This window comes from Rhipicephalus microplus, chromosome 8, assembly GCF_043290135.1.
Source record: "Rhipicephalus microplus isolate Deutch F79 chromosome 8, USDA_Rmic, whole genome shotgun sequence".
Lineage (NCBI taxonomy): Eukaryota > Metazoa > Arthropoda > Arachnida > Ixodida > Ixodidae > Rhipicephalus > Rhipicephalus microplus.
This window is the reverse complement of record NC_134707.1, coordinates 77,767,644-77,781,992: the sequence shown is the minus strand read 5'-3', so window position 1 is coordinate 77,781,992 and position 14,349 is coordinate 77,767,644. Positions and strand designations below refer to the sequence as shown.

The 14,349-nt window shown below is 47.1% G+C and overlaps 1 protein-coding gene across 3 annotated transcripts in view; it reads left to right on the top strand.

Annotated features, from left to right (window-relative positions):
* The window catches only part of LOC119185000 (protein dispatched homolog 1-like), a 495,836-nt gene that overhangs the window by 344,603 nt on the left and 136,884 nt on the right, over positions 1-14,349 (top strand). The window lies entirely within an intron of this gene.

Sequence of the window (14,349 nt, the reverse complement as noted above, 5' to 3'; positions counted from 1 at the left end):
CTGCGGGATCGGCCGGCGTCAGCGACATCGATGCGGTGAGTGCCTGATGTTTTCCCCTCAGTTCACCAGACTACTCTAGCTCAGGTTGTAGTAGTTTAGAGAAAGGGCTGTGTGAAGCATTGAAGTAAGCTTTGATCGTTTCAAGCCAAGTTGAAGTGCTTTGAAACCAAAGTTAATGCGGAGGTGGTAAACACGGGAGGGTGAAAAATTGCTTGCGCGTCTTGCTAGTAGGCTTATAGTGGGTACGGCAAGTAGATTCTTAACAGGGGCAAACAGCAAGAGGCTAGTGTGAACGATGGAGAACCTTAAAGTGAAGGAACTCATCGAAATTTGTGAGGAACTCGGCATTACTTTGGGCCGTGCGAAACGAAAGCAAGCGATCCTTGAGATCATGAAGGATGAGGGAGTGTCGGCTGAGGAAGTCGATGAGGCCTGGGTGGATATTAAAGCACGCCGCGAAGAGGCTGAAAGGCGAGAAGTAGAAGCTCGCGAACGTGAAGAAGCTGAAAGGCGCGAAGCTCGCGAACGTGAAGAAGTTGAAAGGCGCGAACGTCGCGAGCGCGAGGAGGCCGAGAGACAAGAGCGTCTCGAGTTGAAACGACTAGAATTGGCAATCCTACAGTGTTCGCAGGCGCCTAGCGTAGCTTCTCCGACGATTCAGGTCAGCGGTTTTAGAATTCGGGACCAACTGCCACCGTTCGTAGTAGGCGAGGACATGGCGAAGTATCTCGTCAAGTTTGAACACGTCTGTGAGCGAAACGCTTTGGAGCGGTGTCTTTGGGCGCGGAACCTGTTAGCTCTTCTTCCCGGCGAAGTGTCCGACGCGATAACTTGCTTGTCGAGGGAAGCGTTTGAGAGCTATGACGAGGTTAAGGAAGTGCTCTTGAGACGTTATAAGTTGTCACCCGAGGCTTTCAGACAAAGGTTCCGGTATGCTGAAAAGGGGAATGAGTCACACGTTGACTTCGCGTTTCGTCTTAAAGCCGATTTAATTGAATGGCTCAAGGGCGAAGGTGTTTATGACGACCGCGATAAAGTGGTGGAATGCGTTGCATTGGAGCAATTCTACCGCTGCATCGAGGAGGATGTCAAACTTTGGCTGCAGGACAGACTTGGGGACGTACAGTTAAACAAGGCAGCTGAGTTAGCTGAGGAGTATTATACTCGCCGAAAGTTGCATAGCAGGGCAGCGCGCGTTGAAAAGGATGAAAGGAAAGAGGGCTTTTCAAGGAAACCTGATCAACGGAAACCCGCTCCGCACCGTAATTTCAAGAAGGACCCGTCTCTTACGAAGGACAGTGTAGGGGAAGGGCAAACAGAAGCGGAGAAATCGAGTGAGGTTTCTACCACACAGGCATTAGAACCGGAAAACAAACGGAAGCCGCTAATCTGCTACAACTGTAAAAAGGAAGGGCACATCGCGAGAAACTGTCAGGAAAAGTTTGCCTTCGCAACGATCCGAGAATCAGAAAAAAACATGCGGTTGCTGGAGCCGTATCTCCAAGAAATTAGGGTCAATGAGAAAACGTGCCGAGCACTTAGAGACTCAGCGGCAACCATGGACGTTGTCCATCCTTCATTGGTGTCTCCGGATGACTTCACAGGAGAATGCGCGTGGATCAGGCAAGTCGCCGAGGAGCAGAGTGTTCGCTTACCAATCGCCACCGTTGTCATTGAAGGCCCGTTCGGTAAGCTTTGCACCGAAGCGGCTGTGTCTGCCGCGCTGAATGGTCGTTTTTCTTATCTTTTCTCCAACAACTCGGAGCAGCTTCTCAAAGAGCAGGGCAAATCGTTCTTCCCCAACTTAGCGTGCATGGCTCCCACGCGATCGCAAGCGCGAAAGCTTTCGCGGAAGCTTGACTTGGTTCCATGCGGTGAACTCTCAAGTGACCTTGTCGGCGGGTCGACGGAACCCCAGAAAGGAAATTTTCCGCATGAGTCATGTGAGCAGTCACGCGAGCGGCCCGTCGCGGGAGCGGCCGGCGCGGTATGCGCTGGGGGAGACGACGTGGCGCCATTGAGTCAGAGCGAGAGGGTTGCAACGCTCTCGCCTGTAGCGGAAAGTTGGAGCGAGCTGCCGAGAGTTGATCGAGAGACGCTCATTCGAGGGCAGAGTGAGGATCTCTCGATTGAAGCGCTAGTGGAAAGCCAAATTGAAGCGCTCGTGGAAAGCCAGAAAAACGCGGCAAAAGTGCTGTCGAAGGAGCACTACGAGAAATCGGGGAAGAAGCGCGCTTTTGAAGTTGATAATCAGGTAATGCGGCGGCAGCCACCCAAAAGGAACAAGCTTGAGGTTGATTGGGAAGGGCCCGCCACAGTATTATCGAAGCCTTGCGATACAACTTATGAGGTGCAAGTAGGAAGGCGGCAGAACAAAATTTACAACTTGATGAAACCCAATGTTCAATATCAAGCGGTCGTAAATCAGCTGTTGAAGGCTTCAGAGGAAGAGGAAGCAGAAATTTTGAGTTCTAGTGAGGTAATTGAAGGGGGATCGAAAGTAATCCGGGAGCAGATAAACCTAGAGCCTAGCGTAAGTGAAGGAGGACCTGAGAAAGAGGACCTGAGAAAGATTGTTTCCGAGTTTGGGTATGTGTTGTCGGACCGTCCCGGAGACACGACGGTGATCGAACACGATATCGAGCTAAGCGGTGAGGAGTCAATCAGTAGCAAGCCGTATCGTTGTTCCCCTGTGCAACGTCGAAAGTGTGAGCCGCTCTTGGTGCCGCATAGGTATCGTCGCCTAAAAGTGGCCGGTTACTGAAGTGGAGCATGTTGCTCCACAGCGCAACTTTGACGTTCGCTAAAGAAAAAAAAGGAAAAGGTAAACGCTAATGCAGGTGCATTGAGCAGTGCGTTCCAGCTAGTAACTTCTCAACCCTTCGGTTTCTGGCTGGCGATTCGGGGCAAAATTTTGACCTCATCACGACCTGGGCTGAGCGCTCTCGTTCAGAGTGATCTCAAGGGGCCAACTTTATGTGGTATTCTAATTCGTTGCGGGGTTGTAATTGTGAAAAATTCAAGTTCTTACTTTAGGAGTCTTTTGTCCCACATGTGCCTCTTGATGTAGAGGGAACGAAATTCCGATAGACACGTAGATAGGTATTTGTTGTTCTATACTTTGTCTGGTGTTCTGTTGGGTGACCGAGGGCACTTGCTTGTGTCGTGTGTTGTCTGTTGTCGAACCGTTCTTAGCAAGTTGCAGAACCATCGACAAGTGCTGAAACCGAAGATGGTCGGAAGAGACGAGCGAAGTTGGCCAGCAAGTTGTGGCGACAAGCCCGTGGAGCTGGGATCCGTCGTCAAAATGGGATGTGTTCCCGGAACAGTCTGGAGCTGTAGTCTCCCCATGGCCCTGGAGGCGAACCTGGAGGGACCTGGCGAACGAGCGCACCTGACATCCGAGCCCCGTGGAAGCAGCTCGTCTTTCCGGTGCATTGTCTGGCGGCGGGGGTGCTGTTATGCCAGCGAGTCCTCGTCAAACGACCGTGCCTCTGAAAAAGGCAATCTGGGTCAAGGCCAGCCCGCAGTCTGCCTGGCGCGATCACCTCGACGGCGTGAACACGCGCGGCGCTCCTCTGGCCCACGTGCAGTGAGTCAGTTGCGCACGTGACAGCGAGCCGGCGTTCTCGTGCCTGGTGGTCTGACGCATGGCGCGGCGACCCCCATTGGCGGAATCTGCCCGGACGACCAGCGGCGCTTCTGATTGGACATTTTGGTTGGACCCGGTGTAAATAAAAGAAGCCCTGCGGCGCGTCGCGATCGGCGGTCCTATGTGAGAGGCGTCCCCGTGTCGGAGTGCCGACATGTGTGTGAGTCAGCGGTCTTAGGCGAAAGGCTGAACTATGTGTTAGAGAGAAGAGCTCGGCTCTGCGAGTCTCTGTCGGCCCCAGTGCCGAAATTGTAACGCCTCTGTAAATATGCTGTACATAAACCTTGTTTAGCTCACCGTCGTCTCGTCCGCTCGTCTTATCAGCTCTGCGCAGAAGCAGTCGCGAGCTGATAAACATACGCTACCAAACGGCTGGTGACCTTCCCGGCGGAGTTGAAAGCAGTGGCGCCTCCGGGGCCGTGTTGGCGTCGCCGTCTTTCGCAACTGTGGTGGCTTCGGCGGGATCGGTCCGTCGTTCTCAACAATGTGTTCCCGGCAGACTCGCACACACGCAAAACGGTCTAAAATATCGATTGAGTGGATTGAAATGAGCAGTGTGCTCCGTCGATGTCTTTCTTCTTGAATTAGAAAAGAAAGTTATCGTGAATGCGCGACAACGAACTCTTCTTATAAAACTGTCCTGAGCATTAAAGAGATCCCGAAGCAAAATTTGAAAGAAAAAAAAACTGGCAAAAACATCTAAATCTTACTGTAATACGCAACTGTACGATAAACGGAGTTTCGCGTATCTTCGAATGGTTGACTGTACTTTTTTGCAGGATTGTCAGCGCGTGACGGCTGCATGCCAGTGCGAGCAGTGACGTCACATTCACCTCGGCGGACGCTCGTTTTGATCTTTTCCACTTACGTCTCCCCACCTCTCCTATACGTCTTACTCTCCCCTTTCCACGTAGGCGTTGAGGCGTGCCGCATCATTTCGGGCAAGGGTTTCAAACGCGGCCCGCGAACCCTTCGCTTGCGGCCCGTGGCCCGCACCTGTCTATGTTCCTCGGATAAAACTTTTTTTTAATTTGGTTATAAGTAGGTTAGTGAGATATACAGGCATGACTGGTATAAACCATTGTCCTCGTGAGGCAGCCCACGTGGTTACCATGTGTTGAAGAGAAGTGTAACCGGGAAACAAAAGGGGACGATGTGTGGACGCCAAGCAGCGGGGAGTTGGTTCGCTTGAGCGGAAGATAGTGTACTTTGAAAGGGCCACACATGCAAAAGTCACTGAATTTTCGCTTCCTACCAAAACAATGGACGCTTTTCGAATACCGAAACTAGTCGAAGTGTCCGACGCCTGGTGTGAATGCTACGGAAGGAAACAGGTGGGAGGGGTCGCGCATGTGCAGTGGCGGTCGACGCCGCGGAAAGTAGCGGGGGACAGACGGACACAGGCCCTCACATAAGCTCCACTCATCTGAAGACAGTGCTTCAGAATCAGTGCTCAGATTTTACTCAATCCGGATTTTGGTGTTCACGAGGTGTTTGATGAAATCGTGACCACAAATCTTCACGAGCGACTCTCAGTGGTAGTGTTTGCTGAAAATATATACGATGATTTGGGCGATGGCTGGCAATGTAGGTGATGGCCGGCATTATTGGCATGGCCGTTTTCGGTGCATAAAATGTCAACTCGTCTTGTTCAAGGAGTGGCCACTAGACGCGACAGTTTTCAAGCAAACTGATAAAATTCATTATTTCTTTCCTCCAGTTCCTGCCTAAAATGAAGATTGTGTCTATCAATTTCTGCACCCAATCTTGGTACAGTTTCGCTGAAAACTTTTGTCGACATTTTTTTTTCAGTATCAATTTGAAAATGTTTTTTTTTCTGTTTTTCAACTTCGGCATCGAGGACAGTGTCCTGCTCTGTTTCGTCACGTCTTCGTGTACTAACCTCTCCCTGTGATAGACTCTTCCGTTCTTCGAACACTGACTGACTCAACTAAAGACAACTTCAGAAGGAAAAAGAAAGGAATATTCTGTACCCGACTCTGGGATGACATTCCTTTGCTTCGAAATGGAATGTACACTATGTGGAACGGGAGGGTCCAGAAGAGGTTCAATGAAATTTAGAAAAATCTCGTGAGATTGCGAAACGGTGCCTTCGTCCTTCTGACTTTGTGTTGGCATACATAAAATTGCCACTGTGAAATGTCTTCGTTATCTCGGTGTCAGATAAAATCAGTGAGCAACCCCGTATACGACCCAATATATTGCCGACGTGTTCACAGGCGTATCCTCCCAATGAAATCGCATTATCTTGGTAAAGCCACAAGATAACTGTGTTTGTTATCTCCAAGTTTAGTTTTCTGTTGCCTTTGGTATACATTTGATTTTCGGCTGAGGTGCGAGTGATCTCAATGTCTGGGATTTTTGTGCTAGATTATACCTTTCTTGAAGTGCTATTGCCTGACTCTTTGGTTGCGCCACCAGTTGAACGCTGATTCTTTCATTTTCTGCTGTCATTCGCCACCCCTGTGTTGAGATTTTAGGAGTGCGCTTCGTCTGTGTTTTAATGCTGACAATTTTTGTGGAGAAGACAGCGGTGATCAATTTTGTTTGTTTGTTGGAGCCTTTAACCAAGAATTCGTAATTTAATTATGGAAGATAATTTAAACATTGTGCAATGATACAAAGCAAAGAAATAGACATAGAGAATACCAGTTAATATATCTTATGAACGCTGTTTTTACTGTGTGATTGTGGCAGTAGACCAGACTGCAATATTAACCTGATCAAAACAAATGCGGCCACCTCTGATCTTCTCCTTCAAACCACGGTTCTTTTTCAAGTTCCTCTTCTCTGTCGGAGAGATGACTACCTGATGTAGTTAGGGGTAGAAATAGAATAGAACTTCGCGTTTCAAATCTGTGCTGTTCAGAGAGTTGGTGGTTTCGCGCGAAAGCTGTTTATTCACTCCCGAGTCAAGTCTCACACTGTGACGAGACAATTTCGATAGGACGCAGTGGTATTGTATATCCAAACCACCCTGTTTTGTCTCGTCCTACGTATATGGTACCTTGTGAACTGAAAAAAAAAAGAAAAGTGGATCTGCATTTGTCCATTTTTACAACGGCTATCTTTTTTCTCACGGACTTTCGAGTTAATTGGCCCGCCTAATCCTCTTTCACTAATTAAGCTTTGTCGCGCCTTCCTACAGATCGCGCGCGTGTTTTAATTTCCTTGTTCCTCTTGTACCGAACCGTACGCGTTGTTCTGTAAGGAGCTTTTCACAGCTCTATAGCTTCGATTCTCTAGCAGGAGCCAAAGAATTTCTCGCTCCTCCCATGCGAAAAAGGCCTGACACTGCCGTCTTCTGGCGCTAATCTTCTCAGCTAATGAAGTGTAGGTAAGAGTGTTGTCGTACTTGGGCTTTTAGTGCCTAGTACTTTCTAACCGCGGAGCTTCTTAAGATCGAAGCTCGGCTACGGCATGTGTAAGAAGACTGTCATAATGAATGGATTTGTGTATCTTATATGACATCTCGCATCACGTAGCAACGCGTTTTGGGGGGGGGGGGGGAGGAAAGTCGGAGGAGAGAAGAGGAGTCGGGAAAAAGGAAGGAATAAGTAAATAAAGCAATAAACTTCTTTGTGAGACGACATTCGAAACGGCGTATTCATGATCCGAAGGCTGGCGTGGTCACTACTCCACTATTCGGCCTCGCTAGCAAAACGAGCATTTGTGAAAACCTTATGATGGCGTTGCTATAGACGAGGGAACGAGAAAAAAAAAGAAAACAAAAGAGAAACAAAGATGGAGAGAAAGTGAAACACAAAGAAAGAGACTCAACGAAAGAAAACAACACAGAGCAAAAAAATAGATATGAACATTAGCACCGATAAGCATGTCATAGCCTTGAATTGTGTAATGAAGCAAGATTTGAAAGGGAAGTGAGAGAGTGAAGGAGGGCATGTGGGAGGGGAACGCCACCAGCTCTGCAGTTTCCTCAGTGTTGGCTCCACTAGCTCGTATCTGCGCCAGCCGTTTTTTTTTTTTGCTTTTTATTGTGCGAACTATTAGCAACATTAGGTTCTTTGAGGAGCATACCGGAATGCACCCCATGCCAAAATACGACGAGCACTCGATCGTCGACCCACCGCGGTGGTCTAGTGGCTAAGGTACTCGGCTGCTGACCCGCAGGTCGCGGGACCGAATCCCGGCTGCAGCGGCTTCATTTCCGGTGGAGGCGGAAATGTTGTAGGCCCGTGTGTTCAGATTTGGGTGCACGTTAAAGAACCACAGGGGGTCGCAATTTCCGGAGCCCTTCACTACGGCGTCTCTCATAATCATATTGGTTGGTTTGGGACGTTAAACCCCACATATCAATCAGTCACTCGATCGTCGGCGTTCGTGTTGTCTGGTGTATTCCTCGGGTTAACTTCGTCTTTCTTCGCGCTGCCAAAGGCTATCTCGGAGGCCGCGTAGAAATAAGTGCGTGGTAGAGATCTACTCCGCTAGGTGCCGCAGGGGTACCTGCTGCTCACGTCCAAACCGTCCTCTCTTTAAGTGAGCTAATACAATTAATTTTCATTGCTATTCTGAAACTGACCCTTATTTTGGCAAACAAAGCGAAGCTCGCCCTGACTCACTCAAGAAATAAATTTTGCGCTTAGAACTCACCAAAGTTTGTCTCAACCGGACTGACTCAGATTCAGACTCGCTGAGATATTACTCCCCACGAGTTGCTCAGACCCGATCCGAGTATCAGTGAGTCGGGGTGAGTGGATTGACGAGTGTGCTTGCCTACTTAGATTATATATATCCAATATAGCTCTTAACTGGAACCACAAACGTTGATTGTGTGTCAATTCTATGTTTATGTATTTATGTAATTTTTGTCAATTTTATGTTTTTATGTGATATTCGAAAAGATGTGTACATCATAATTGTTCAATCAGAAGTGCTGGCAAGAAAAAAGAAACTAGGTCACTCGCTGATCAGGCCACTAATTAAGGATCAACAAGGTTCAAAGCTGGGCCAGTTGGTGACTGATCATTATAGCGTGTGGTGAGCTGGGCTCCTCAATTATTCCTTTTTATATGGTTTGGTGAAGTAGCGCGTTTTTTACTGGGACAGAAAGAACAAGGAGGACATCACACTCGTACATAGTGAATGTTGTATCCTTCTTGTCTCTGTTCTCCCAGTAAAAAGTGCACTTCTTCATCAGACGGTATAATGATCACTAATTGAGGAACCCAGCTTCGCAAGACGATCGCCAGAAGCGCCCGTGCGAAGCCCGGTCCGATTCCATTACGTCGAAACATCGCGAATGGCGGGCCACGCCGAAGAACGAACGGGGGTGCTCCCCGTCCTGCTCATGCTTTCACCTTTGCCGCCGTTAGCCCTACTTGGCTGCTATCCCTATAGGGTACATAAATCCAGCCATCTTAGCTGTGAACTCTTCCCAGATGTCACGTTACTAAGTAACTCTAATGCATCTGCGTTTACCCGTCTGAAGCTCTCTATTTCAATAACTCTGCAGACGGCATCAAAGGCTCGTTGCGGCAATCGATAATCCCACGCACAGAAACGCCGGACAAGACCCACTTCACAAGAACGTGAACCCTTTTTACCCCGGACCACAGAAGTGCCGAGGAGTATACCGGGCCACAAACGTTGACTACCCAGAGATGACTTATTCAATGCCTTAGCACACTGTAAAGTATATCTTCCATCTCGTTCGTATTCTTTGTGAACAGACTGTTGCATGTTTATATTTCCGGAAATCCTAAGGCGCCTTTATTAAGGGTGTTTTAAATGCAATGCAAGTGCAAGTCTTGGCGAACTTCGACGAATTTGGCCGTATCTATCTATCTATCTATCTATCTATCTATCTATCTATCTATCTATCTATCTATCTATCTATCTATCTATCTATCTATCTATCTATCTATCTATCTATCTATCTATCTATCTATCTATCTATCTATCTATCTATCTATCTATCTATCTATCTATCTATCTATCTATCTATCTATCTATCTATCTATCTATCTATCTATCTATCTATCTATCTATCTATCTATCTATCTATCTATCTATCTATCTATCTATCTATCTATCTATCTATCTATCTATCTATCGTCGCGTAGTTACGACGGTGCACTGGATTGCTGCAGGTCTGGTACAAAAATACAGAACTCCTTGACAAACTTGTGCCCGAAAATAAATTTTAAAAAAACATTTATTTCCCACCGTACGTGCACTGCTGGCGGTGTGAACAGTCGTCGGCCGTCGAGTATTCTAATCAGTGGCAAGGCGCGTCGGCATTTATACACGTGGCATTGAAGATTATAGGCTTACCTTCTGTGACCGCGCCCAATATTATCACAACAATCCAAAACAATCAGAAATGGCTGACATTCCGGCAGAGGTGTTTTATCTCCGTGGCAGCCGCATCTCACCGCTGCCTCCAGCTGTTAGACCTAAGGTCCCTAGATTTTCCCTTTTATACAGAAGGGGGGGGGGGAATCTAGGGACATTAGTTGAGCCCGTAATTGGGAGTTCGGGTCCAGTGGGTCTTTACATCGGCAGCTGGATCCCATCGTCGCAACCATCGTCCAACTATCCAGGGACGAGAGGTGCTCGTAAGAAAATACAGATTTATTTACATAGTAGAGACGATGAATAAGAAGAAGCAGAAGTGATTTCGTACAAAATGTGTTTGCTTTTTATAGCTGCCGCCTTTGCCAACACAGTGGCGCTGTAACCAGTTTCAGCGTTATCCTCCAACTCGGTGGCCCGCCCACAAAAAAGGAAGAGGCACCGCACCATACTCATGGTACAGTGTACTAGTACACGTCCTGTACTCTTGGTCACAGTCAAGTCACAGTGGAGTCACAGTGGGTTGGTTCAAACCCCTGTTCGCGCACATACAAGCACGCGCACGAACAAGCACAAAGTATGGTTGAACCCTCCCGAAAGAAATATCTGTCAACGCCGCTGCTTGGTGAAGACGTAGTCGAAGACGACGTTCAAAGGGTTCATCGATACACTGCATAAAGTCAATGCACAAGACAAATGCACTTGGAGTGGCTAGATCCCTCTAACACTCTCGGCGAGAAAGAAGTTCCTGAAAGGGGAGTTTGGGGAGGGATAGTCAATTCCGGAGAGGACAGTCTAGAGGGACTTTAGAACAGCCTACTCGAACACGTACGGGCAAACTTTTACGTCTAGTAGAAGGATGCAGGGGTTTCCCAAGATTCTCTTCAAAACTGGCGCCCCACACAGCAAATACCAAGAAAAGAAGGGGGTCGGCGAATTCCCTGTTGTTTGCTCGGTGCCTGCTCAAGATGGCATTCTTGACCTATTTGGTCACGTAATAATTAGCCACCTCCGGGAACATGCGTTGCTTTGGAGTACGTGTGACAAAGTTCACTGACAAGTTTTGCGCAAAAATGCGCCTGCCAGAAGAGTTCTAGAGCCGGTCGTGACGGTGGTTATACGGGCAACGGACAGCGTTGCCAGATAGTGAGTTTTCGGCGTCAAGTTGGGAAGATTGGGTGAAAATCGGGGAACTGCTGGTATAAAGTTGCCAGAAAAGCTCACAAAATCTAGTGAAAAGTGGCTAAAATAGCTACGGAAGGAATTGTAACTACAATTCTGCGTATTTACACCGCGTAGTTGCCGACGACTTCTTGGTAATTCATCTGAACTGCACGGCCAGCGACATTTGATTGCTAAAACTAGCACTAACATTCCCAAGTATTTGAAACAAAGCATGTTGAGGAGGCCGATAGAGCCACAAAGGTAGGACGAAAGCCTCTTCTAAACCACCGAGTTCATCTTCGCTCGACCTTGGCTCCCTCTTTTCTCGCCTTCAGTGGTCATTTTATCGTGCACCTTCCTTATGCAACTACCTTTGTGGCTCTAGAAGGCGACCACTGGTGAACCCTAAAGAAGTTAAAGATTAAAAACTCGAAGCTTCGGCACTTCTTATAACTCTACCATTGAGTCACACCCGTTTTTCGTCTTTATTGCTGGAACTCGCCATGTATCAAACAAGCAAAAAAAAGTAAACTCTATGCGCAATACAAACATGGGTTGCCTAAAAGAACAAGACGTCGAGAGAAGAAAAAAACGTGAAGGCTAGACTGTGGCTAATGAGGACACAGTAAAAATTTTTCATTTGCAAAAGGAGCTCTACGCGATCTAACCGTTCGGGAACATCTTCAAGAAACACAGATAGACACCACGAGTGCGACGTTGACTATTTAATCAAGACATGCATCAACTAGTCCAACAGCAAGTTCTACTAGAGTATATATCTCCAAGAAGTTTTTGTTGTTCTTCAACAAAACGGGTTATGCTACAGTTGCTTGCAGAAACCGCAGCAGCGTCTTCAGAACAGCTCGTGATGCAGATGGGACACTGGCCAGGCCTCCAGAATTTTGTGCACTGTCAGGGGGTGGTTGTTAGGGCGGCTGGGAGGGTCGTTCTTTCACGTGCAGTTGAAGCGGGTGTGCTGTCTTTGAAATAGTGAGGCACGGGAGGCAAGTCTACATCAGTGTGCCGTGTGGCCGTTCTGCACTTCCATGAGCTATGCAGCGTAATCGACATTATTAGACCAAACTGAGGTCCGTCATCACTTTTAACACAAAGATACCGAACGCCAAATGAGCCTAAAGGGAAATGTTTTTTTTAATGATACGCTGCAGCACTTCCCATTAAAAACACGGCGTCCCAGCGTTCAAAAAGCTTATCATCTGCCGTTTCAACTTTTCTTCAAGTCGCAAACTTTGCAGAAAATGCAGGTAATGAATGCAGGTGCAGGTAATGAACTCTTATTGCCTTTACGCAAAACCAACTAGTCACCGAGCACTCCTGGTGCTGCCGGGCCCACGGCGTTTTTGTTTCTTTGTGAGTGATTGTTCTCATATGTTACTAAGCCTTGTCTTGCTAGCTGGTGATGTTGAATCTAATCCCGGCCCCGACAAAGAAATTCTGAAAGTTTTGAATGAACTGCAATCCGGGCAGACGGTGATGCTGGCGCAGCTAAAGTAGATTGAAAAGAAATTGGCTGATCATGATAAAACTTTCAGTGAAATTAAAGCACGGCTCGACAAAATCGAGACATCTTGTGCTAGTATCGACGACATGCAGGCTGAATCAGTTAAAGTGAATGAGACATGTACCGAAAATACGGCACAGATAAATGCACTGTCTACCCGGATGAATGAAGCTGAAAATAGATCTAGAAGAAATAACCTTGTTTTCTATGGCATAGAAGATAAACCTAAGGAAACATGGCTTGATTCCGAAAAAATTGTCATCGAGCATTGTAAACAAATCCTAGACATACAGGTAGAACCGCGCAATATCGACCGTGCACACCGCATCGGGTCTTACCAAACTGGGAAACGCAGGCCTATAATCGTGAAATTTGCTCACTTTAAAGATAAAGAGCGCATCTTGTCTTCGGGGCGCAAATTCAAAGATACAGGCTATGCCGTCGCGCAATACCTCTCCCCCAGCACGCGCCTTGCCCATAAACGCCTCTCCGAGTTTGAAAGGGCCCAGAACATGCGATACAGGTTAAGTCATGAAAAGCTTATCACGAATGATAAAACCTACTATTACGACCACATTACTGATAGGGTAGTTGAAGAACGCCAATAGCCATCATTGAGATCTCGAAATAAACCTTCTTCACGGAATCAGACCCTCTCATTTTTACTGGCTAACATTCGTAGTGTAATCCCCAAACGCGATGCACTGTGCAGCTTAATAGGCTCATCTTCATGCGATGTCTTACTATTTACAGAAACGTGGCTTAACACATCCGTCGATAATTCCGAGATTCTCCCCTTTCTTTCACACTTTTACATATTCCGGAAAGATAGAGCCGATTACTCGCGCGGTGGCGGTGTATTAATCGCCACTAACCGGAATCTGCATTGTTCATTTTTAAACCTTCCTTCACCATTGGAAATGGTTTGGCTTCGATGCACAGCCACACACCCGCACATCCTCATTGATGTCTGCTATCGGCCCCTTAATTCCGACAGTTCATTCACGCCTTTATTTCATGAAGGTCTGAACACATTATTAAACAAGTACCCTAATAGCCCTGTCCTTTTGTTCGGCGATTTTAATTTTCCTTCCATTGACTGGTCTGATCCCGCTTCTTCACTATCTAACAGCAGCTAGGCAAGCGATTTCCTAAACACATGCATAACATTCGGCTTAACGCAGCTCGTCACTGATCCCACGCGCATCACTGATCACTCGTCCAACGTTTTGGACCTTGTGTTAACAACGCATCCTGATAACTTCACGCCTATCACCCTTTTGCGCGGCTTGAGTGATCATCTAGCAGTGCATGCCTCGTTTTATTGCAACGTACTAAAGAAACAAAAAAAATCTAAAAACACTTACCCTCTACGATAAAGGAGACTACGTTAGCATAAACCGAGAATTAACAGAATACTTTGACACTTTTTCCGCTAAATTCCCGCTAAATTCTCTCGTGTCGAATTGGTTGCTTTTCAAAGCAGAGATGCATCGTCTTATACGTATTTATATTCCTACCATCACAATAACAGAGAAAATGAATTCCCCATGGTTCAAGGTATCCCTCAAACGACTAAATAATAAGAAAAAACGCCTATTTCGAGCTGCCAAACAAGCTAACTGTGCTTCCACATGGCAGAATTATTACGCAGTGGAGAAAGAGTATTATAAAC